The sequence below is a fragment of the Macaca nemestrina genome, chromosome 17 (genome assembly GCF_043159975.1).
Source record: "Macaca nemestrina isolate mMacNem1 chromosome 17, mMacNem.hap1, whole genome shotgun sequence".
In the NCBI taxonomy this organism is placed as follows: Eukaryota; Metazoa; Chordata; class Mammalia; order Primates; family Cercopithecidae; genus Macaca; species Macaca nemestrina.
The window spans coordinates 11593233-11617185 of record NC_092141.1 but is presented as its reverse complement, the minus strand read 5'-3'; the positions used below and the strand labels follow the sequence as shown (position 1 = coordinate 11617185).

The 23953-nt window shown below is 42.2% G+C and overlaps 1 protein-coding gene and 1 long non-coding RNA gene across 7 annotated transcripts in view; one reads left to right on the top strand and one right to left on the bottom strand.

The window, feature by feature from the left end:
- Positions 1–23953, bottom strand: part of LOC105473556 (shisa family member 6) — a 333829-nt gene that overhangs the window by 150336 nt on the left and 159540 nt on the right. The window lies entirely within an intron of this gene.
- Positions 970–8921, top strand: LOC139359441 (uncharacterized). Of its 2 annotated transcripts, none has more exons than XR_011615382.1 (3): positions 970–2178; positions 4621–4795; positions 8321–8921. It is a non-coding gene; the product is annotated as an uncharacterized lncRNA (long non-coding RNA). The 2 variants fall into 2 exon arrangements; XR_011615381.1 differs by having other exon boundaries at positions 970–2206; positions 3995–4795.

Sequence of the window (23953 nt, the reverse complement as noted above, 5' to 3'; positions counted from 1 at the left end):
TGGCTTCCATATCTTTACTCCAGAGTATATAACACTGTGCCATTTTCCCCAACAATAATAGTTATTTGTTTTATTTAACACTACAATATGCCAGTGTGTGAGGTACTTCACTTTCACTATACTGCCATATAGTTCTCACAACAGCCCTAGTTGGTATTATTTTCTTCATATTAAAGATGAAAACATTAAAGTTCAGAGAGTTAAAATGATTTTTTCCAAGGACTCAAAGCCAGTAAAGTGGAAAGGATATTTAAACCCAGTTCACAAGATCTTCAAAGCTCATTTTTTACACTACAGCTTGCCATTAGTAAGCAACCACTTCACATTTTCAGAGACAAGCTTTTTCTTATCTTCTCCAAATATCCTTGGGGGAAAAGAAAACTAAAAGAAAAACACTTTGCCTTTTCTAAAAACAATCATACATTGGTAGGCGTTTATGAATTAGGGAAAATAAAAGGAAAAGGCCCATTTGAACACACCTATTAGAGAATCCTGAATGCATGTGTGTGGTCAATAAAACTCCAGCTGCCCAGATGAAAACCTTAATCACCTGCAAGGTCATAGCAGCAAGTTAAGGAAACAGATGATGCTCCCTAAGATGCAGAGGTTCTCCATGCCAGCCATGGGCAGTCTGTGATATCCTCAGTGAATCAGAAGTGATTTTGGAGGCCTAGTGCAGTGGCTCATGCCTGTAATCCCATCACTTTGGGAGGCTGAGGAGGGCGAATCACCTGAGGTCAGGAGTTTGAGACCAGCCTGGCCAACATGGTGAAAACCCATCTCTACTAAAAATACAAAAATTAGCTGGACGTGGTGGCGGGTGCCTGTAGTCCCAGCTACTCAGGAGGCTGAGGCAGGAGAATCGCTTGAACCTGGGAGGCGGAGGTTGCAGTGAGATGAGATCACGCCACTGCACTCCAGCCTGGGCTACAGAATGAGACTCCATCTCAAACAAACAAACAACAAACAAAAAGTGATTTTGGAAAACAACAAAATAAATATGAGGGCCTTCAAAGCCAGCCTAAATTTCTAAAATACCTGAGAAACAGAAAGTGAGTGAGAGAGAGATCGAGAGTAGGAGAGGCTAAATAGAATTGAGTTTCTGTTTCAGTTTCCATCTATACTAAGAAACAGGCTAGACCAGTTTTCTGAGCTCTTACTCATGCAACAGAGCCACCTGGATGAGCTGTTAAGACACATTTTCTGGGTCCCAACCCCAGATTTTCTGATTCAGTGGGCCTGGGGTGGTCCTGGAAAATATGCATTTCTAATTTGTTCATAGGTGACATTGGCACAGCCTGTCCAGGGACCCACATTTTGACAACCTACTAAGTCCTGAACCTACCAAGCCAGCCAGATTGGGGAGTGGATGCATGGGACGTCCTGGAACTAAGGGATGAAGGGGGCAGACTGGCTAGCATCCACTGTCCACTGGCAACACTTCCACATTATCCACCAACTAGGCTATTGCAGGGCAGTTTATCAGTGTGATCCAATTTCATAACAAGGGCCAAAGGAAGAAGTTAGATTTTAGGGTTCGACGTTACCCTAACCCTAACTCTAATTGGACCTGAATTCAAATACTAGTTCTGCCACTTAATAGCTGTGCATATTTGGGTAAGTCACTTCATCTCTCCAAGCTTCCTTTTCCTCATCTGCACCCAGAAGTTCATAGTACCTACTTTGTAGAATTATTATGAGAATTAAAGAAAACACAGGTGAAGGACCTGCTGGCACAAAATAGATGCTCAAGGATTGCTATTGCTTCAGTGAACTGGGTAACTCATCCAACCTCCTCCAGGGGTTGTTGATTGAGGGCATTAATACTGGAAAGATGAGGTCACAGCCAACTTGATTATTACTTCTAGCTTGAGCCTTACCCAGGGAGTCAGGGCTGGCTCCAAGAGCAATCTAAGATTCAGGGATAATTATTAAGACTCCTGGAAGACTGGGAGGCATCTGGACTCACAACTTGTGGCCACTGCCAACAGAAAAGAATGATGAGACCTGAACTCTTCCATTAACACAAATAATTCTGTGAGCCTATGACTCTTCCCATTTTATTTTCATCTCCATATAAACCTGTCATCCTCATGCCACTGAACTCAGGCAATGGAAAATGACCAAAGATGCATGTATCAGAAGCAACATGTTAGGCCATACCAATGGTCTCTCCAGGTAAATTTTGGTGGTGACACTAATCCAGGTAAGTTCTTGCCCTGGAACACTGATCCTTTGTGATATTACCTGGATGTGGTTGAGATGATATCCCAAGAACTCCTAACTTTCTCCAACAGACACGACACTGTCATTTTCTTTTCTTTCTTTCTTTCTTTCTTTTTTTTTTTTTTTTGAGATGGAGTCTTGCTCTGTCCCCTAGGCTGGAGTGCAATGGCACGATCTCAGCTCACTGCAACCTCCGCCACTCGGATTCAACCAATTCTTCTGTCTCAGTTTCCTGAGTAGCTGGGACTAGAGGCAAGCACCACCATGCCCAGATAATTTTTGTATTTTTACTAGAGATGGGGGTCTCACCATATTGGCCAGGTTGGTCTCGAACTCCTGACCTCGTGATCCACCCGCCTTGGCCTGGGATTACAGGTGTGAGCCACTGCTTCTGGCCCGACACTGTCATTTTCTAATACAGACAACACTAGACAAGAGCCCCATGAGCTAGAATAGTGCTTCCTTCTGAGTTTGATGACCTTCTATTTTATTCTTAATCTTGCATGTGAATCCATACCCCAATTTTTGGGGGGAAAGTGGGGAAAAGATAATTATAACTAGTATTCTCTATAGAACAACATTGGGAAGGCAAGTTAGTTACTATCTGACCTAATTAGGTATGTACCTTTTAGGAATTGTACTGGCTTCTTCAGAAAGAAAAGCTAAGGTTATTTTAGACACTGCAGCTATAATGACACAATGATACATGGGTCTAGTGAGTAATTTTATCAAGTTAATTATTTCAGAGAGGATAAATTTTTATGCTTGAAAAAAAATCACTCCAGTTTTTTCATGTTTTGATCTTTGTAACTAATTTTAAAGATGACACTGTGCCGGTTCCATTTGCTCTGTGTGCCTTGCAACGTTCCCAGTCAAAAGCAGTAACATTTGAATTTGACCGAAGCTCCAGTCTTTATAGTATCTCGGTGTGTCCTATCACCCTGGTGATTAAAGTCAGTTGGTTGAATTAGCGTTCAGAATTTTCACAGTTTTAATATCATCACGTCAATAAGGCAGCTGTGAGCAAGGGGAACAGCTGAGCTCTTCAAGTAAGAAACACCTGAATTAATCATCAACCTCCAACCACATCCCACCTGCATTGATCAATGGGCAAAGGACGGTCAATACACTGCGGAGGCATTTTTCTGGGGTTGGTAATAAACAGATGGCTTCAATATCCCAGCAGTTTATGTCTAGCTTCTTACAATTCAGATGACACTTCATGCCTGCTACAGAACTACATTTCTAGGTAGTATTAATTAAGATATCCCTTGAGGACAAGATACTTAAATGATGTATTCTCTGCATCAATTTCGGTGCGGTCACATATTAAGAAGCATGTTTTGATTAAACATCTTAATTCTTTATGACAGCGGTTCTCAAACTTTGGCATACGTAAGAATCACCTGGAGGGCATATTAAAACACACACTGCCGATCGCCACTCCCAGAGCTTCTGATTCAGTAAGTCTGGGATACAGCCCAAGAATTTGTACTTCTAACAAGTTTCTAGGGAATGTTGATGCTGCTGGTGTGGGAGCCACACTTTGAGAACCACTGCTTTAGAGATACTGACACTACTTTTATTTTTAAAAAAATTACATTCTAATGGTTTCCCATGTGGCATAAGGAGGAGTGAGAATACAGAAACTATTGTGAAGTCCTTATCTTGCTAACTTTTTTTCGAAGAAGTAGAGTCTGCTCTACTTTTAACAATGTAGAGAACTTCGTTAAAGACACAAGCTCCCAGCTTTTCCCTCTGGTTTCAGAGATGAGAAGAGGCAGTGTGTTCATCTGGTCCAGGCACATCAGATCATATTCATTTGCTGGCGTCAGGGAAGAAATGACCATGCAAAAATATTGATTCCAACTCTTGGTTTTTCAAATGCGAGGTCACCAATGAAGCCACCTTATTTACAAAAGGTGAAAACTCCAGTGATGAGGACAGATGCATTTCACAGGCACGTCTTCCAATGTGAGACAGGGAGCTCTCCAATTTTCCTCATAAAGCTAAGGGGTTGGACCACATCCCCAGAGAGCACAGGAGGGACCTTAGGTTTCTGGTAGATCCAAAAAAGGGGCTGTCAAACAATGACAAACAGTGATCTCATTAATAGGAGTCTTAGACTCAGAAACCATCAGCCAAACTCCTCATTCCAGCACCCCAGTCTTATCTCCAAAAGCAAGCAAAACTCGAGGAACACAACAGCATTGATCTCATTCAGAATTACTTTGTTTTTATTGAAAGTCACTAAGTCTACTTTCTGAGAAATGGGTATGTCTGTATGTGTGTGTATTTAAGAGAAAGAAAACAACAACAACAACAATACACTAAACTTTGAGGACAGCTACTTCAATAAGATAGAGAACCCTAATGGTCCATTTCTGCTTCCAGGGGTCGAGTTAGGTCTGAGAAATTTGATGATGCTGTCTCTTGAAAGAAGCCCATTCACTAGGGCAGCACAGACTAGAGCACAGTTCCCCACAGGGATGGGGAACACAGACCTGGAGCTACCAATCTACCTGGTCCCAACAGAGGCTCCACCACTTACCAGCTATATGTTGGCCAGGTTAGCTAACCTCTCTGTACCTTAGTTTCCTCACCTATAAAATTCAGATACTAATGGCTACCTCGTAAGACAGTTATGTTGTATAAACGAGTTAATATATGTAAAGTACTTAGAAGAGTGCCTGGCACATAGAAAATGCTCTATAAGTTCTAGCTATTATTATTTATGTCCAAATACTGTGCCATCCTTCTCCTTTTGTTCTATTTAAATTCCTCATGCTAATGCTATTTAGATTGGCCAACATCCAAAATTTAGACTTCTGCCATAATTATCTACATATGGCAGCAGGATTGTTCCAGAACCACCCTAATGACTTTGATTAGAACCAATCACCTGTGCCTATTTACACAGCAGAATGATTGACAGGGTTTTGGAAGGACTGGATATTCCAATTATACTCTCGTGGGGGTGTGGACTGGTTTGAGCAAATATGCCAGTCAGAATCATGGTAAAACAGATCAGTTTCTGTACATTTTATACAATCTAATAGAGAAAGCAGAAAAAAGAAAGAGGAGAGAGACCATTGATGCATTCAATAAAATGTCATGCAACCTGCTGCTCTGTTCTGGGCATTGTACTCAGAAGGTAGCATTGTGGTATAGATTGAGAGGTCGGGAAGACACTCCCACCAGTAAGGAGCTCACAGTCTAGTGGGGAAAAGAGATTCAGAAATCAATAAATACTTCACAATGAACTAAGGATTATAGTAGACATTTCCATGGGGCAAAGAGGAGTTGTCGAGAATTGTGGTGCCTGGGAAGGTGATGTCCAAAGGCAAGAAAGAAAGAGCTGAAAGACAAGTAGGAACCAGCCATTTCGCAGGGTGAGTTAGGATATTCTGGTGAGGACTGGTGAGTTAAGACGTTCTGAGCAATGTTGCATAGTGTGTGACAGCTCAGAGATACAGATGACTTGAAGAAGGTAGAAGAGGTGGGGAAATATCATATTAATTCCTTAGTTATCTTAGGGAAGGACCAGGGAGTATAAAATGACAAAGAGTGGAAGATAGCGGGTTGTGTGAGTGCGAGTTTAGTCTCATGCGTGTGGTGTGTCCATGTACCACACCTATGTGGTTCTGTAAATGTACCATGCAGATTGCTCCAGGAAAGAGAGAGAGAGAAGCCAAGAAACCATTAACCAACAAGTGAGAATTAATTTTCTGTGCAAAGGGAATAGGGTGGATGTATAGACCTTGCTAATATTGCTGTTGGTTATCTCTAGAAAGGGATGTGTTTCAACGAGCTCTTCTATGATAATATGTATTGTCCAGCTGTCTGGAAAAACATATGCAGTGCAGCTGCCTGGAAAATAGATTTTGGAGAGAAGGTAGCAGGCCTGTGGTTGGGCTGGGAGTTAAGCAGCTGAATCACAGACCCACTCTGGTGTAAAACAGCTCCCAAAACAATGGTTCTCAACTAGAGCTGCATGATTTATTTATTTATTTATTATTTTATTTTTATTATTATTATTTTCTGAGACAGAGCCTCGCTCTGTCACCCATGCTAGAGCACGGTCTCAGCTCACTGTAACCTCCGCCTCCCGGGTTCAAGCGATTCTCCTGCCTCAGCCTCCCGAGTAGCTGGGATTACAGGCGCCCACTGCCAAGCCTGGCTAATTTTTGTATTTTTAGTGGAGACGGGGTTTCGTCATGTTGGCCAGGCTGGTCTCAAACTGCTGACCTTGTGATCCGCCTGCCTTGGCCTCCCAAAGTGCTGGGATCACAGGCGTGAGCCACTGCGCCGGGGCCAGAGTTGTACAATATTATTACCTGAGAAGCTTTAGAAATTACTGATGTCTGAGTCCCAGCCCCAGAACTAGGATTTAGTTAGTAGTACAGCTGGAGCAAAGGGATTTTTTTAAGTTCCCCAGATGATTCTGACACGTAGCTGGGATGGGGAACCATAGCTCTACACCTTGGCTGCCTCAAATTTACTCCGGGACCAGAAGCTGCCCCAGGGGGTTGTTAGAAATGCTACATCTCACAGGCACCCTAGACCTACTGGATCAGAATCTTCATGTTGACAACGTCCCCTAGTGATTTAAATGCATGTGACATCTTAAGCAGCACTGATCACAGTTGTATCAGGATCATCTTGGAAGCTTATTAAAGTTACATCTCCTTACTTCTATGATTATGATTCAGGGAATCTTGGAAGGGGCCTTCCTTTTGCATATATGTTTTTAAGTTTTGCTGAGTCAGATTTGCAACTGGGGTCAGAAACTACTGTCTCACTCTGCAGATAAAGTTGAACAGAGGGCCCGGGATGAAGGGATTTTGGGTAAGATTGCTCTTGTGCGGAAATCAGGGAATGGAGGGAGGCAGACAGTACTTCTTTTCACATAAAGGGAGTTCCACACTGAGAAGGGGAGTACTATGTCATCGGCGTCTGTTGGAGGGCTGCATTGCCTCTTGTAGTAGCAGAGTCAACAGCTGAAGATAATACATGAGCCCAAAGGCGAGGTCACCCTTCTGTTGTAAAATGACTCACAACTTCAGTGTGGTCCTCCAGAAAGGGAATTCAAGGGGCGGAGTTTAAATCTCCTTGCACTCATCTGTATATGGGGGTGTAGTGTACATTACTGTGTGTGCTTGGGTGTCCTTCCATTCTTATAGGAAAGTTTCACCAGTTCAGGAGTCCCTGTGAATCATGCCTCACACTTACTTCCTTCACCACCTGGCCTGAAGTCTATAACTGGTAGAATACCAGGCCCTTATAAACAGTGAGAGGGCAAATGGGGTGGTCAGTCAAACAGAAGGAAATTGCCATGTGAGTCAGCCATGGCCCACAGGTATTTTCTTTCCTCTGTCTCCATTAAGAGGGGAGCTGGGAACAATTTGATGTCTAGACAAACAGTCTTGGGATACACAGGCATGAAGTCCCTGAACTGTCTCCCCATCTCACTCCAGTCTTCAGTGGGCCAGATGAGGACTTCCAGTCCAAGTCTCCTGATGCCATTTTCTGCCCAGTCAGATTCTTGCCAGTAGACTCTCTCAGTGCCTAGCACAGGATCAAGTCACAGATTGAACAAACGAATAAATAAAAATGTTATTTTTCTTACAATTATTCTATTAATTCAAAAGAGAAGACAGGAGTCTCTGAATTGCCTGCATCAGAAGCTTTTACTGAGTCTCTGGCTTTGATCTCCCCAAAAGCTGCCTGATATTTTTATTTTTATTTTGACTGAACTTTAGTTGAAAGGTGTAATTCCTTACCTAGTTCTTGAGCAGTACCTCAGCCCTCACGTGCAGAGGTAAGAAAGCAGGTGCGAGAGCTTCATGTGCTCGGGGTGTGGCCTCAGGGCCCTGGGCATGTCCTCAGCCCTCTATTCCATGGGGCATCCAAGCACCTGTGTTCCTCAGTGGCCCCATGGGAACATGCCTGGGCTGATGGGCAGGAGGTCTCTGGGGGACACCACCCAGCCCTCTTTTCCCTCTGCCTCCAATTACCGAGGGAGGGAGCAGACTGAGAACATATTTGGAAAACGTGTTCATTGTTGCTTTTTAAAAATCTCCTATGTAATTAGGTACTACAGGGGTAGTCAACCACGAAAAGCCACCACCAGTGCCGTCAAGTTCCATAAAACAAAAAAGAAAGCAATTAATCAAAACAAAGAAGAAGCCAGCTGAGCGCCAGCACCTGTTTCCACCATGCCATGCTGACACCCACCCAGTCGCCAGTCTTGACTATCAGGCAAACCCCAACTTTGCCTGCATGTTTCCAGAGCCCGTGTTGATGTGGAGTCACTAAGTCTTTGACCTCCCTCCCAAGAACCCATCTCATCAATAATAGGGCCAGCAATTTTATTGTGTTCCCCTAGAAAAGCTTCCAGGGTGGGTCCCTGAATCTGACAATTGCAAAATAAAATAAAATACATCAACAAAACAAACAATCAGATTCCCAGCACTTTTTTGCAGTGTAGTGGCTCTGTGGTAGTATTTGCATCCATGCAAAGAGATGAAGGGTACAAAGTCCTGCTCAGACTCCATCCTGTTCCCTGATGGCTTTTGAACTTCCCCCTATCAAATCTGAATCTTGAGAGCAATTACTCCTTAAAAACTTGACTGATTCTAATCATGTACATTTATGGGAGAGGATTTTCACTAAAGTAAGGAGAAATTAAAGTAGGTTACATTATGAAGCCTTAGGGACATCTCTTGGTACATTAGCATAATCTCCAAGAAATGTGGTCTTTCAAGGGGCTCTCTGGGATCCCAAACCACATGGGGAAGAATTTTCCTTCAACCCTCCTCTATGACAGAGGTACTTCAGGGTACCAAGGTCAAAGAATGAGAGGCTATGAGGCAGCCATTGCAGAAGGTTCCATGAAGAGCACCAGAATTATTGCCGCAGTGTGCAGTTACCATCGCTTCAGCTATTTGTCTGACCCTGGCCCAAAGGGAGAACCTGCACCTTTTGGCATCTTCTGGTCCACACCATTGCTAGTTCCCTTGCTGAGGCCTGCCTCAGTGCTTCACAGTTTCCACAAAGAAGTGATGTATTTCATCATATTCACTAACTGTTTTGGCTTTCTTTCTATCCCAGTGCATGAAAGAGTATGTTTCCTTGCTCTCTTGAAACTTGGCAGGTCCATGTGACTTGCTGTGGCCAATGACATACACATGGATGTCACATACATCATGTTAAAGTGAAAACATTTAAGAGCCATTTTCTATACTCCCCATCCTCTGCCATGTTAGCTGAGGTTAGTAGTTAAATTGGACAAAGTGACTCAGAGCAAAGAGCCTAAGGGTGTATTCTCTTACAAAGGCTGATAGGCTGAGAATACCTCTCATTAAGTGGAAAAGATGTAAGGGATTAGAAAGCAAAGGAAACAGGAGTTTGGAGAACTATATTTCAAGAACTGTGTATGTTGACTGATTAACGTCTAGAATTATTATGGAATCAAGTAAGAAACCTCATTTTTTTTTTACACAGTTAAACTGCCAAAGGAACAGAGACCCTGATACTCTCCAGGACTTTAAACAATCCCTGGGCCTCTGACTATGGCAGGTTTGTGGGCTGAGAAAGCTGTGTAGTTCCTAAGGAGAATATATTCCCCAACATCCATTTCAGATGCGGCCAGAAAAGATAATAAAAAATAAGGAACCCCCTAAATGGTGGAGCTAGGAGCCATGCCAAACATTGGACAAGGAAGCCCCTTCAGAGAGTAGAACTGCAGCCTAATCACAAACATTCCCCACCCCAGGTTAGAAGCCTTTTACAATGCCTGCCAAAAGAAATTTCAAAATTGCTAAGGACCAGTGCCTGCTGCGTGCCTCCCTTCTGTCCCTTTATGAAAGGTAGTGTTTGTTATGGTTTCCCTGTCCCTATGTTACTGCAATGTATATGTGTGGAGGAAAGCATGTCTTTTTACTTTATAGATTTGTAGTTTATAAATCTGTAGAAAGATTAAGAGCCCCTCTGTAGACCTGAAGTAGAGACCATAACACATCACTCCATGATTGTGTCAACAAGGGAGGTTGCATGTTCTGTGCAGCTACAGGATGGTGGAACCTCTCTTAGTATAAATTTCTGAGATACCACATGGACGATATTTGCTTTAAAGGACTGTCCAAATAGGCTATAAACTTTGTGTGAGAAAAATAAATAAATCTTTGTTGGTATCCAGTCACCAAATTTTTTTAATTGCTCTCATCCCAGTGTAGGCTATTATTGTGATGACTATAGAACCCCATTACATAAACTTGGGTCTAAGATGACTTATTCTGAACTCTCTCATAAAAATTCCAAAAACTCCTTCTAAAATCAGAGTTAAATATTTACATGTCTGGGGCCAGTGGCTCATGCCTATAATCTCAGCACTTTAGGAGGCTGAGGCAAGCAGACTGCTTGAGCCCAGGAGTTTGAGACCAGCCTGGGCAACATGGTGAAACCCTGACTCTACCAAACAAAATACAAAAGTTAGCTGGGCATGATGGCATGTGCCTGTGATCCCAGCTACTTGGGAGGTTGGGGTGGGAGGATCACTTGAGGCTAGGAGACAGAAGTTGCAGTGAGGGGAGATCACACTGCTGCACTCCAATCTGGGCGACAGAGTGAGACCCCATCTCAAAAAACAAAAACAAACACACAAACAAACCTTACATATCTGGGATAAGGCCAAATGTCCAGGTATAGGAAGATGCCAATAATGTAAATAAGTATTAGGTATAGAGTTCCCAGGTAAGACCTAGTCTCTTTGCTCCATAAAGCTAGTCTAGTCAAAGAGCCAACAATCTCACTAGAAACACGTGACTTATATGCACAAATAACTAAACAACATTATAAAGCAACAAACAGTTTAAAGACTAGGAGACCACAGACAAGAACTGTTCCAGGATTCAGGTGTGGAGAAAACTCGTGGAGGGTGAAGTACACAGAAAAATGCAAGACTTGTATAGAACCATAAAGTATGAGTAATATTTAAAGTGAGTGAGTGAAAAGTCAAGTCAGTGAACAACATTTCAGGCCTTATGAATGCAGAAAAAATATTGTGCATTCTGTGAAAGATTAAGTACACCAGGCAGGCTACCCACGTGTGGCCTGAACTGAGCAGAAGGACAATCGGAATGACTCTGAAGGTTGAGCAATTTGAATGCCTAGAAAATGAAAGAAATCTAGGAAATGGAAACCACTACACGATTCTGATCAGAAGTATGATTTGATGAAAGTCATACTGAAGAAACATGAATCTGACAGTAGACAGTTGTCAAAGGGGCAGAGCAGAGAGGGTGGAGGCAGGGATTCCAGCGAAGCAGCTGCTAAATCAAATTGGAAGTGAGTTGACGAAAGCGCATACTGGGGAAATGGACAGATACAAAAAAGTCAAAGGATGGATAGAAGGCGAATCCATAGAACAAGGACACGGGGCAAGGAGTATGTAGAAAAAGAATCAAGCAGAAGTTCCGTTCATGGTTTTAGCTTGAGCAACTAGAGAAAAACGATGTTAATGACTTTTCGTCACAAAAAGAAGTTGGTTTTGGAGAGAAGAGGCTGACTCACCTTAGGAGATGCTGGGTTTGAGAGATGGCAGAAAATGAATGTCGGTCTCTCCCTTTCCCACTCCCAGTGCCACTTCTCTGCTAAAAAGCTTTATTATTGGAGTTCAGCAAAAAGGTCAGGGCTCAGAGAAATGCCCAAGAGTCATGCATGTAAGTACATTCTTTAAGCAAAAGAGTTAAGAAAGAGAATAGTAGAGGTTTAACAAGAGCTTGGAAAATGTGCATATTTGGAGTGATGGAAGGAAACTGCAGAAAAGGAGATACAGAAGGTACAGTAAAAAAGAAACTGTAATCTAGCAACATGAGAAATGACTTTCAAGCAAGAGTGGGAAGTGTATAGTATCACATTCTGAAGAAAAAAATAGCAAGGAGAATGAAGACTAAAATAAAACCCTTAGTTATAGAGATTTAATTTTTCTCAGGGACCTTTGACAGTGGAGTTTAATTTATCTAGCTTTTTGCCTGGAGAGTTACATCATCATTTGCTAAAATCTCTCACCTTCTGCATGGCTCAACATTTCCATAAATGTTTTTCTGATTCTTGTCCTCCTGCATCTGCCACTCTAAAAAAAATGGGGAATGGACTGGGTGCAGTGCCTCACGCCTGTAATCCCAGCAGTTTGGGAGGCCGAGCAGGCAGATCACCTGAGGTCAGGAGTTCGAGACCAGCCTGGGTAACACAGTGAAACCCTGTCTCTACTAAAAATACAAAAATTAGCTGGGCGTGGTAATGGGCACCTCTAATCCCAGCTACTTGGGAGGCTGAGGCAGGAGAATCGTTTGAACCTGGGAGACGGAGGTTGCAGTGAGCTGAGATTGTGCCACTGCACTCCAGCCTGGGTGACAGAGCAAGACTCTGTCTCAAAAAACAAACAAACAAACAAAAATCTTAAAAAATGGAGAATGGATGGTCAAATAATTTCATACTTGTCAATGACATAATATTGAGTCCTACATCCAATATTGGTAAGTGGAATCAATTACTGGTTAGGGTTTCTCACAGTCGGTAGCAAACGCAGGGAATAAATACAGCACTACACACAAGACCAGACACTGTAGCCAGTCAAGGCAGATTTCATTTCATATGAGCAGCTTCAACAGGGCGGCATTCCATTTCTCCTACTCCATCTTTTTATTGTAAAATACAATCAAAGCATTATAATCAGACACCCCCGGCTGTAATTACCACTGTTATCCCTAGCTATGTCCTCAGCATAACTGGAAAACAGAAAACTCCCAGATTTAAATTACTGTTAATAAAATAAGAAAAAAAAAATACAGCAAGTGATCTTTCCACTCCTGCTACAATCCTTGTGATGAGCAAGAGAGTCTGGAAAACAAAAAACAAAAAACCTAGGTAGAAGACAGAAGAGGGAAAATACCAGCAGGCCCAAGAATGATCAAAACTACTACTGGGGCCGGGTGCAGTGGCTCATGCCTGTAATCCCAGCACTTTGGGAGGCCGAGGCGGGTAGATTACGAGGTCAAGAGATTGAGACCATCCTGACCAACATGATGAAACCCCACATCTACCAAAAATTCAAAAATTAGCTGGGTGTGGTGGCGGGCACCTGTAGTCCCAGCTACTTGGGAGGCTGAGGCAGGAAAATTGCTTGAACCTGGGAGACAGAGGTTGCAGTGAGCCGAGATTGTGCTACTGCACTCCAGCCTGGCAACAGAGAGAGAGTCTGTCCAAACAACAACAACAACAACAACAACAAAACACCTACTGTTGGAATGAGTAAGTTCATCCTCAGTATGAAAATACTGGAAAAACCTACTAGGTCAGAGTACTGATTACATGCAACTCAAAGTCACAGTCTTCTGAATGAGAAGAAAATAAAATAGGGAAAGAAGCACTTTGGAGATTGTTCATTAAAGAGGAAAGGAGGCATAGAAGTGGGGAGCAATGGCATCCTATAAGACAAAAGAGGATCAAAAAATCAAAGGACACATAACTACTTCTTCATCATCATCATCATCATCATCATCATCATCATCATCATATCCGTTAATCAAATTGTACTTCTTGTACTAATAGAAAAGGATGCCTTTTTAAAAATAGGAATAGTATATACTGCTATAAATGTTTAAAGGCATAAAAATATGAATAAACATATACTAATCTACTGTTAAAAATGTAAAATGAGACTCCAAATCCAAACTCCTATACTGACAACAGTTTTCTCCCAAACTTACGCAAAACTAACCATAAAGCAGAAGAAAATCTAACACAATACTTGGAAATGAATTAAACAGCCTTAAGGACACATTTGTAGTTATTAAGAAAAAAAAAACTCTTAAAACAGAAATTCAAAAAGTAAAAACAACCAGCAGAAAGAAAAAATTTAAAGAGAATTCATTGAACTCAAGAAAGATATGAAAGAAAAAGACAAAATGAGGACTAACGTACAAGATGCCTAAGCGGGGGCTCCAATCTCCCTTGGATATGACACTAAGGTACCTATCAAGAAAGCCCACCAGGTACCTGGAACATGTACTCAGAATCAACAACTCTGATGTCCTAGCAAAACGAAGACTTCAAAGATAAAGCAAAAAATTCTTCAGCCTTTTAAACAAAAAGATCAAATAACTTGCAAGATCAGAAGAATCTAACTGTCATCCGACTTCTCAAAAAACAAAAAGAAAAGAAAAGAAAAGAAAAAGTAACATAGAAAGCAAGGCAACAATGGGACAGCATTTTCCAGGAAAAGAAGGTGTGAACCTAGCATTTCAAAACCAGGCAGATTGCCTTCAGGTGTCAAGTACGTAAAACAACTGTTTCAAGACACAAGAACTTAGGGAATTATGCACCCACGAGCCCTTCTTGAGCAATCTGTTGGAAGATAAACTCCAGCCGAGAGAGGACTGGGCAAACTTCAGAGAACAAACAAAATTAAAAGGTAGTGAACACACACACGCATGCTCGCGCACACGCACACACACACGCGCGCAGGTAAGAGAGTAGACATTCAGCACCCAGATGCTGTATGTGACAAAGTAGAACTAATGCAACTAAAAACTGGAAAGAGAAAGGAGGCAGGAAAAAAAGTAGAATAATCACATTGATTGTTGTGTAGGCAGGAAGCGTAAGTTAAGAAATACCAATAAAATTGATAAACTGGTTTTACAAAGTTAAATACAAGCACTTGGAACTAAGCAGTATTTAAAAATTAAGTACAAAGGTAACTACTAGGAAAAAAAAAACCATGAAAATCTACCTCAATGTCAACATTTTAAAATATAAATGAAACAGCTAAAAACTTATAGCTTGTAAAACAAGATTAAGTTAATAAACTACCCTACCCTGAAGTTCTAGGCCCTGATGATTTCATAGGAGACCTGTTTCCAGCCTACAAAAGCCAGAGAGCCACTATGTTGCACATATGGTTCCAGAGCATTGAAAATGGAGTGGAATTCCTAATTTTTTTTAAAATTTTACTTTAAGTTCTGAGATACATGTGCAGAACGTGCAGGTTTGTTACATAGTTATACATGTGCCATGGTGGTTTGCTGCACCTATCAACCCGTCCTCTAGGTTAATGCATGTCACATGCATTAGGTATTTGTCCTAATGCTCTCCCTCCCCTTGCCCCCCAACCCCCAACAGGCCCTGGTAGGTGATGTTCCCTTCCCTGTGTCCATGTGTTCTCATTGTTCAACTCCCACTTATGAGTGAGAACATGTGGTGTTTGGTTTTCTATTCCTGTGTTAGTTTGTTGAGGAACGCTTTTACATTGTTGGTGGGAGAGTAAATTAGTTCAACCGTTCTGGAAGACAGTGTGGCAATTCCTCAAGGATCTAGAACCAGAAATTCCATTTGACCCAGCAATCCCATTACTGGATATATACTCAAAGGATTATAAATCATTCTACCCTAAAGACACATGCACACACGTATGTTTATTGCAGCACTATTCACAATAGCAAAGACTTGGAACCAACCCTAATTATTTTAATAAAGCAAGTATAACATTGATACTAAACAGGATAAAGACAGTATAAGAAAGAAAACTATCAACCAGTATCATTCATGAATATTGACACAAAATGCTAAATGAAATATTAGCAAACAGTATCCAACACTATATTAAGAAAATAAAACAACATGGGATTTATCCCAAGATTGCAAGATTAGGTCAGTATTAGGAAATCCATTTACATTACACAACAAACAAACAGATCTAAGGGAAAAGTCTATGATGATCTCTACAGATGCTGAAAAGGCTTTTGACAAAATTCAATACCCATTCTTGATTAATAAGATAACTCAAAAAAATAGGAACTAAGGGATAATTTCTCAACATGAATTCTTGTGAATCAGTTTATCTAGCATCTCTGTCTATCTACCTTAGTCATAAAGACATGATCTTAATGGGAATGCTGTGGAGGGATTTCCACTAACGTCAGAAACAAAACAAAGAGGCCCTTTATCTCCACTACTATTCAACATTTTACTAGTGACATTAATCCAATGCAATCAGACAATAAAGAAGCGTAATTGTAAAGAAGTAAAACTGGTTGGTCATGGTGGTTCAGGCCTGTAATCCCAGCACTTTGGGAGGCCAAGGCTGGCGGATCACTTGACATCAGGAGTTCGAGACCAGCGTGGCCAACATGGTGAAACCCTGTCTCTACTAAAAATACAAAAGTTAGCTGGGCGTGGTGGTGGGCGCCTGTAATCCCAGCAACTTGGGAGGCTGAGGCAGGAGAATCGCTTGAACCCAGGAGGCGGAGGTTGCAGTGAGCTGAGATCATGCCACTGCACTCCAGCCTGGGCAACAAGAGAAAAACTGTCTCAAAAAAAAAAAAAAAAAAAAGTAAAACTGCCTGTATTTGCATATGATATGATAGCATACCTAGGATGCCAATAATAAAAATAAGCAATAAAAGAAATCAGTAAGGTAGCAGAATATAAAATGAACACAAGGAAATCAATAGCCTTCATATATTCAAGCATAAACAGTTAGAGGGCCTATGGTAGAAAAACCTCATTTACAGACAGCAACGATGATCAGCTACTTAGAAATAAACCTAACAACACGTGATCCCGGCCAGGAAAAACATTTTTCTTTTTACACTAGTGGTACATTTGAATAAACACTTTAGATTATGTACTGGCATTGTATCAATGATAATTTTTCTGATTTTGATAATCATACTGGGCTGTGTAAAAGAATGTCCTTGAGTTTAAAAAATACTTATGTACTTAGAGATAAAGGGCCACCATGTGAATCCAGGAGGCGGAGCTTGCAGTGAGCCAAGATCACGCCACTGCACTCCAGTCTGGGCAACAGAGTGAGACTTTGTCTCAAAAAAAAAAAAAAAAAAAAAGAAAAAGAAAAGAAAAAAGAAAAAGAAATAAAGGGCCACCATATCTGAAATTTACTCTCAAATATTTCGGAAAAACAATTATAAAGAAATATATTCTGATTTTGATAATCATAGTGTGGCTGTGTAAAAGAATGTCCTTAAGTTTAAAAAATACATATGTACTTAGAAATAAAGGGCCACTGTGTGAATCCAAGAGGCAGAGCTTGCAGTGAGCTGAGATCACGCCACTGTACTCCAGTCTGGGCAACAGAGTGAGACTTTGTCTCAAAAAAAAAAAAAAGAAAAGAAAAAAAAAAGAAATAAAGGGCCACCATATCTGAAATTTACTCTCAAAAATATTTCAGAGAAACAATTATAAAGAAATATATACATACAGTTACAAAACTGTATATGTTTATAATGTGTGTATGTGTATATATTGTTATACATAACAAAAGAGACAGAGAGACAGAGACTACGAGAGGCAAAGAGATAGAAAATGATAAACCAAATGTGTTAAAATGTTAAAATCTGGAAAATTCAAAGGGTATACAGGAATTATTTGCACTATTATTCTAACTTTTACATATGTCTTAAATTGTTTCTAAATAAAAACATTAAAAAATAAAGTCAGTAAAAAAGTTGTGGGCCTAAAACTGGCTATATAAATGATGGTATAACAGCATATATGATTAAGCAGTCATGGGGGAGGTGCAAAATTGAGCAAAAACTGTAGATGTAGATATCAAATTATCTATAAGGAATATTAAGCTGAAGAAAAAGCAATATGCAGAATTTTGTGTTCAAAAATGTATATGATTGAGTGGTATTAGGTTCATAAAAGGTACAGAGATTATTCAATTAAAGGGGCACCAACTTTGACAGAGGTGGGAGGGGCTGTCTTAGCACAGATGCATTGTATTTCAGCACATATGCAGGAGTCCTGGAATATTAGAAATGAAAAATATCTTGTCGAAAATTTACAGGTAGGGAGGTGCAGACTCAGAAAGATGAAGCAATTTTCTAAGACTACATTTATCTGCAAATTCTCAGGTCTCTTGACTCCCAGGTTGGAGTTGTTTCAATTTATCCATCCAACCATCCACTCATTCTTTAATGAATATCCACTGGGCATCAACTATGTGCCAGGCACTGTGCTAGCCATAGGCAACACAGTGGTCAGCATCCCCAGATATGGTCCTTGCTCACATAGGTGCAAAGACAGACATTAGGCAAGACAGCATACAAGTTAAAAATGATATTTTGAAGAGTATGATAAAGAAAATATTATGAAAGATATGATTTTCAGTTGAGGGCCAAGGAAGACTTACTAGAGAAAGGAAAATTTTGGCAGAGACCTGAATGATGAGTATATTGGTCCAATAGGTACCAAAGTGGAAGAACATTCCAGATAGAAGGGACAGCCTGTGCAAAGGCACTAAAAAGGGAAGAGCAGAAAGGAAGCCAATTTTGGCTAGAATGCAGTGAGCAAGAAGGACAGCAGCAGAGCAAGATGCCTGAGTGCTAAGCAAGGGCTAGACGATGTAGAGCATTGTTTGCTTTCATTCTGAGTCATGTTTTCTACCACAGAATAGAGGAATGAAAGAAGAGTATGTGCATCTTGTGATTTCAGAGTTTTGAGCTCAGTATTTTTATGATGGGCAAGCACTGTTCCAAAGAGTTAGGGTGTGTGTGTGTGTGTGTGTGTGTGTGTGTGTGTGTGTGTGTATGATATATATGATTCTGGCTCTAATAAAGCCTTAGAGATTTTAGAACCTAGGTAATAACAATAGAGCTGAGCTTTAGAAAGGTCACATTGGAATATGTTAGGTTAGGAAGGTACATTGGAATAAATTTGGTTAAATGAGGTAGAATGAGTTAGATCACTCTGGCTGCTCAGTAGAGGACAGGATGTGGGTGGAGGGTGGGCAGTGGAAATGGAACTCCATGGAGGAGGCCTTTGCAACTTGTCTGGATGGGAAGCAGAGGAGGCACAGACTAGGATCCTGGCTAAGAAGGGGGCAAATGATGTGGAAGTTCAAGAGAATGAAATAGAATGGTAACGGACTTGGATGCAGGCAGTGAGAGAGAGAAAGATGTCAAGGATAGTGTGCAGTGTGGAGAGTGCTGCTTGAGCAACTGTATAGCTAGTGGAGCCATTTACCAAGGTGGGGAACACCAGGGGAAGAGGAAGTTGAGGGAAAAGGGCCAAGGCCTGATATATGACTGAGCAATCATACAGAATGATCTACCTCAATAAATGCCCAGATATCTTCTTAAAGGGGATCTCCTGAAGACCAAGAATGTCTCATATCTAAAGAAAAGGCTACGATGACAGAAATTGGGCAGAATTTGGGCTTAGGGGCAAATGCTCAAGAGCAAGAACCTTCCCCAGAACCTCTCAATTCACATAAAACAGGGCACTACTTATTCTACTCATTGGTCCATTGGTACCCTAACTCCCACCTGATGCGGCCAAAGAACCTGCCTTCTTCAGCCCCAGTCATGTAGGGCCTTCTTTGTGGATCCTGGCTTGAGGTTCCATTCCCTCACTGCCCACTTGTCTACATTTTTGGCTCTCTCCTTTGTTTTTCACTGTGGGAACCATGTCTTCATCTGTGTACGCATAAGCTTCTCTCTAACCTGCTACACCCCAAGCTGGGCATAATCCATTTGTGTTGCTGTATCAGAATACCTGAGGCTGGGTAATTTATAAAGAAATGAGGTTTATTTGGCTCACGATTCTGGTGGCTGCAAAGTCCAGGACTGGGCAGCTACATCTACTGAGGGGCTCACAATGCTTCTACTCATGACAAAGCAAAGCGAGATCTAGGCGTGTATGGAGATCACGTGGTAACAGAGGAAGCAAGACAGCATCTAGGAAGCAAACTCATTTTTATAATAACCCACTCTGAGGAAATTAATGCAGTTCTGTGAGAGAAAGAACTCACGCCTGTGGGACAGCAATAATCTATTCCTGAGGAATCCTCCCCCAAGAGCCAACACCCTTCTACTAGGCTTCACCTCCCAACACTGCAGCACTGACAGTCAAATTTCAATATGAGTTTTGGCACAGCAGCTAATGACTATGCCATGGCCCTATCTATTCCTGTTGAATGGATTCAGGGCTCAGGCGTTCAACTGCTCTTAGTGAAAAACTAGAAAACCATTACATTTCCCCAGAGTTACTCCCCCAGGACAGAAGAAAAATAAAAAGATTCACTGGGAAGCAGATGAAGAGAACAAGAGTCTAACATCAATTCTATTCAAGGAATGAATACTTTATGAGCTCTGGCCCCTCTGAACCCAAACTGCAAATTTATGAATTCCTTGTGGAAGGGCCTTCAGGTATGAACTATGAACAATCTGCTATTAACCTTAGAAAAAAGCCACTTCTCTTCAGTCCCATGTTCATATTGGGAGGATCTTATTACTGGTACCTTAAACAAGGATATGAATGGTCCAAGACTCAGAGTGGCAGAAGAATAGACTGCTCTGAGAACACATGGGGTGTTCAAACTCAAAGACATCCCTTGGGGGAAAATCTCCCCACCTTATTCGATGCAGTAGGCCTACATTTAGGAAGCATCTTATCTTGAAACTATCCCAGCATGTCAGACAATAAAGGGTCTTATCAATCTTCAAGGCTCTGATTTACATGAGGAAACTGAGGCCTGCAACAGTGAAACTATCCATGATTGGGGTCATGGTTGAGTCTCTGGGGAGCATGAAATCCATAAACCCACTCAACTCCCTTCAGCTCTGCAGTCTGAGCTGCACCACAATTCATGCAAACGGGGACACTCGTGCTGCGAAGAGTAGAGGTGAGGGGAGTTGAACATCAGTTTGTAGTCCATCTCTGTCCATGGAGTCGGCCACACACAGAGGTCTGCTTTTTGTGTGTTGCTTCGCTTCTTCGTTCTGTTCTTAAAGGCGTAAGTGTAAGAAGGAGGAAGAGGGCATGGACAGTGGTCATTAATTGTAATGTTTAACTCAGCCCACATTTTTGTGCCTGGAAGGATTCAGGACACTGCCTCCAACCCGCCTTTCTAGCTCTGTTTCCTACTGCCCCCTACAGGTCTCCTACGGTGCCTTCACTTTTCCACTACCTGCCTATAGGTGTCCTATAGCCCCATCACTTTCTTATTACCCTTTACAGGTGACTTACGGCCCCATCACCTTCCTGCCAACCCTCTACAGTTGACTTATGGCCCTATCGCTTTCCTGCTCTACCCTCTACAGGTGACTTATGGCCCCACACACCTGCATTTCCATGATCATGTCTTTGTTTAGGAGGCTCCCCCACCTGAAATACCTGTCCTGCCCTATTCTCGGCCTGTCACTGTTTTCCTTTCCTGCAAGGTGATTCTCTCAACCCCTGTCTCCCATAGGAGGCCATTGAGCACCCGTCCATTCAGAGGCAACATTTTTCTCTTATAATATCTTCCACCGTTCTTGGGATCTACTTCATGGCACTTCCCATTTACTCAGCAGGAGTTTTACTGCCTGGCTTCTCATAGGCAGAATCTGTCTTATTCATCTTTGCTCAACTGATCCTTGAGTTCCACTGGAATGGGCACATGTACATGTTTCTGTGGCTGGTTTTGGTTCCCTATCTAGAGCAGGTCACTGGAATCTTAAGAGGTCTCTGCATCTCCCTCTCAGAGCCCTTCAAATTATTTTCCTCCTCAGCTATGGGACAACCTCCTTCCAACATGCAGGCTATGGAATGAGACTGTGTGGCACATGCATCTTAGAAGTGATCTTAAAGGCCATTGAGGGGACGTCACTGAAATTTAAAGAAATATTTTCTATCAGTGCTTCTCAAATTTTAATGCGTATATGAATTACCTGGAGTTTTTGTGATAATAAAATGGTGATTCTGATTCAGTAGGTTTGGGGTGGGGCCCGGGAGTCTGCATTTCTCACTGGCTCCCAGGGGAAGCCAAGTGGCTGGCCTGGCATCATCCTTTGAGGGGTAAGTTCTATAGCACTCTGAAGCTCCAACAACATGAAGGGCGACCACTGCTTGAGTGCTCAGAGCTCTGGTGCAGGTGTTTCTCCTACAGTCTCCACAACAGCCCTGATAAGTAGGTAGTACTGTCACCCTATTATATAAATGAATGTCAAAGAGGCCAAAGTCACACAGCTAGCAAGGCTGGAGCCAGGAGCCCAGCATGTCTGACTCCATGACTCTCTTCATAGTTTTCTTCTTCCAACAACCATCGAATGAAGAAAGTTTACATTACTATTTGGAGTGGAGTAAGACTGAGGCTGAGGCCATGATTCTAGGCAGGAGGGGCTGAAATTTGTTTATTCTGTCATGTTTATAATCTGCACAGAAGCAGAGTCACAGAATAATATAGTTATGTTCCAAACGGTGATGCCCTGGGAACACCAGTCTTCTGCCCCACTTCTAGGCCACCATGAAATCCTGGCCACTGTGGATTGATAGGCTGTTTTCTCCTGGCCACAGGCCCCAGCTGGCATAGAGAAGCCATTCATTCCTACCACCTTCCTGGGGCTTGACTTAGCCCCATAGCTTAGCTTTCAGGGTCTGGGAGACTCTTGGCAGCGAGCAGTAGAGAATGAGGGAAGCAAATGCCAAGGGCTGGCACCCAGGAAGGGGAGATTCCCAACTTGGATGACCAGTCAGTGCCAAGACCAATGCCAGGAAGAGAGACTGTACTAGCCCAAGGGTCATGGCAAGAGAAAGCTCAGATCTAGCACCAGGGACGGATTAGAAAACAAGAAGAGCAGCAGCCCAGAGCTGCTAGACCTCTGGCAGAGCAAGCCAGCCTCTGGGAAAACAGAACTCCGTCCTCTCTGCTCTCCCAAAGAGACGGTAAAGAAAGCACCAAGATTAGGGTTGTAACAGACTTCCCGTGAGCCTCCCCTTCTGCCTAACAGAAAGGAAGACAAGCTGATGAACGCTGAGGAATACGGGACACATTTATGATCCCCAGTGTCCAAAAGTCTCTCTTGCTCCCAAGCGGGGGCCATGGGAGATCCAACTATACCTGAGTTATTCCCCTTTTTAGGAAAGCATCCATGTACCCTACAGGTAAGAGCTGAAACTTCCTCAAGCAAGCAGCCTTACAGTTTATCTGGCACTCCTCCTTTGCCCGGTACTATCTCTCCTCTCCTTACACCAGCCCAGAAGACTGTCCCAGTGAATTGGCCTGCCACCTGCATGGGCCAATGGTAGCAGGCCCACAAACAAGCATTAAACAGGGATATGAATGGTCCAGGACTCAACATATGCCTGGTGGATGGGAATTTTTCTCTGTGACACCATTTGCCAAGGTAGTGTGAGTTGGGTGACAGCTTAGATGCCCCATGGAGATACCAGTCCATGTGCCACTTCAACCCAAGCACTCTCTTAGAATGAGGTGAGCTAAAGAAGAACGATGCCCATTCTCTGGGTCAGCCTGTAGACTGACTTCCTTGGGGCCAGGCCTGTGGCTTCAAGTGAGTGCCCTGAGGGCAAACGTGGTGGTGCTACCTTAGAGGTGGACTCTGTGGGTGGCTCAGGAACTTGTTCCATGCTTGAGTGCTTAGTGCTCTACTGCTCCTCATATCAACCTGACCGGCTTAATTGCTGTGAATCCAGCTGGAGACGGAGTCCTGGGCCATACCAAGGAGTCACAGCATCCTTTCAGCTTTCTGGAGGGTGGTGGGTATTCTTGTTAACAGAACCCATATGGGAAATGGAGTTTTGCAGAATCATTACCCTTAGGCAAAATGACTGAAATTGCAAACAGAACTACTCAACTGAGAACTCTCAAAGGTTTTTTTTTTTACCTTTAAAAAAAATTTATATATATATATAATTTATATAT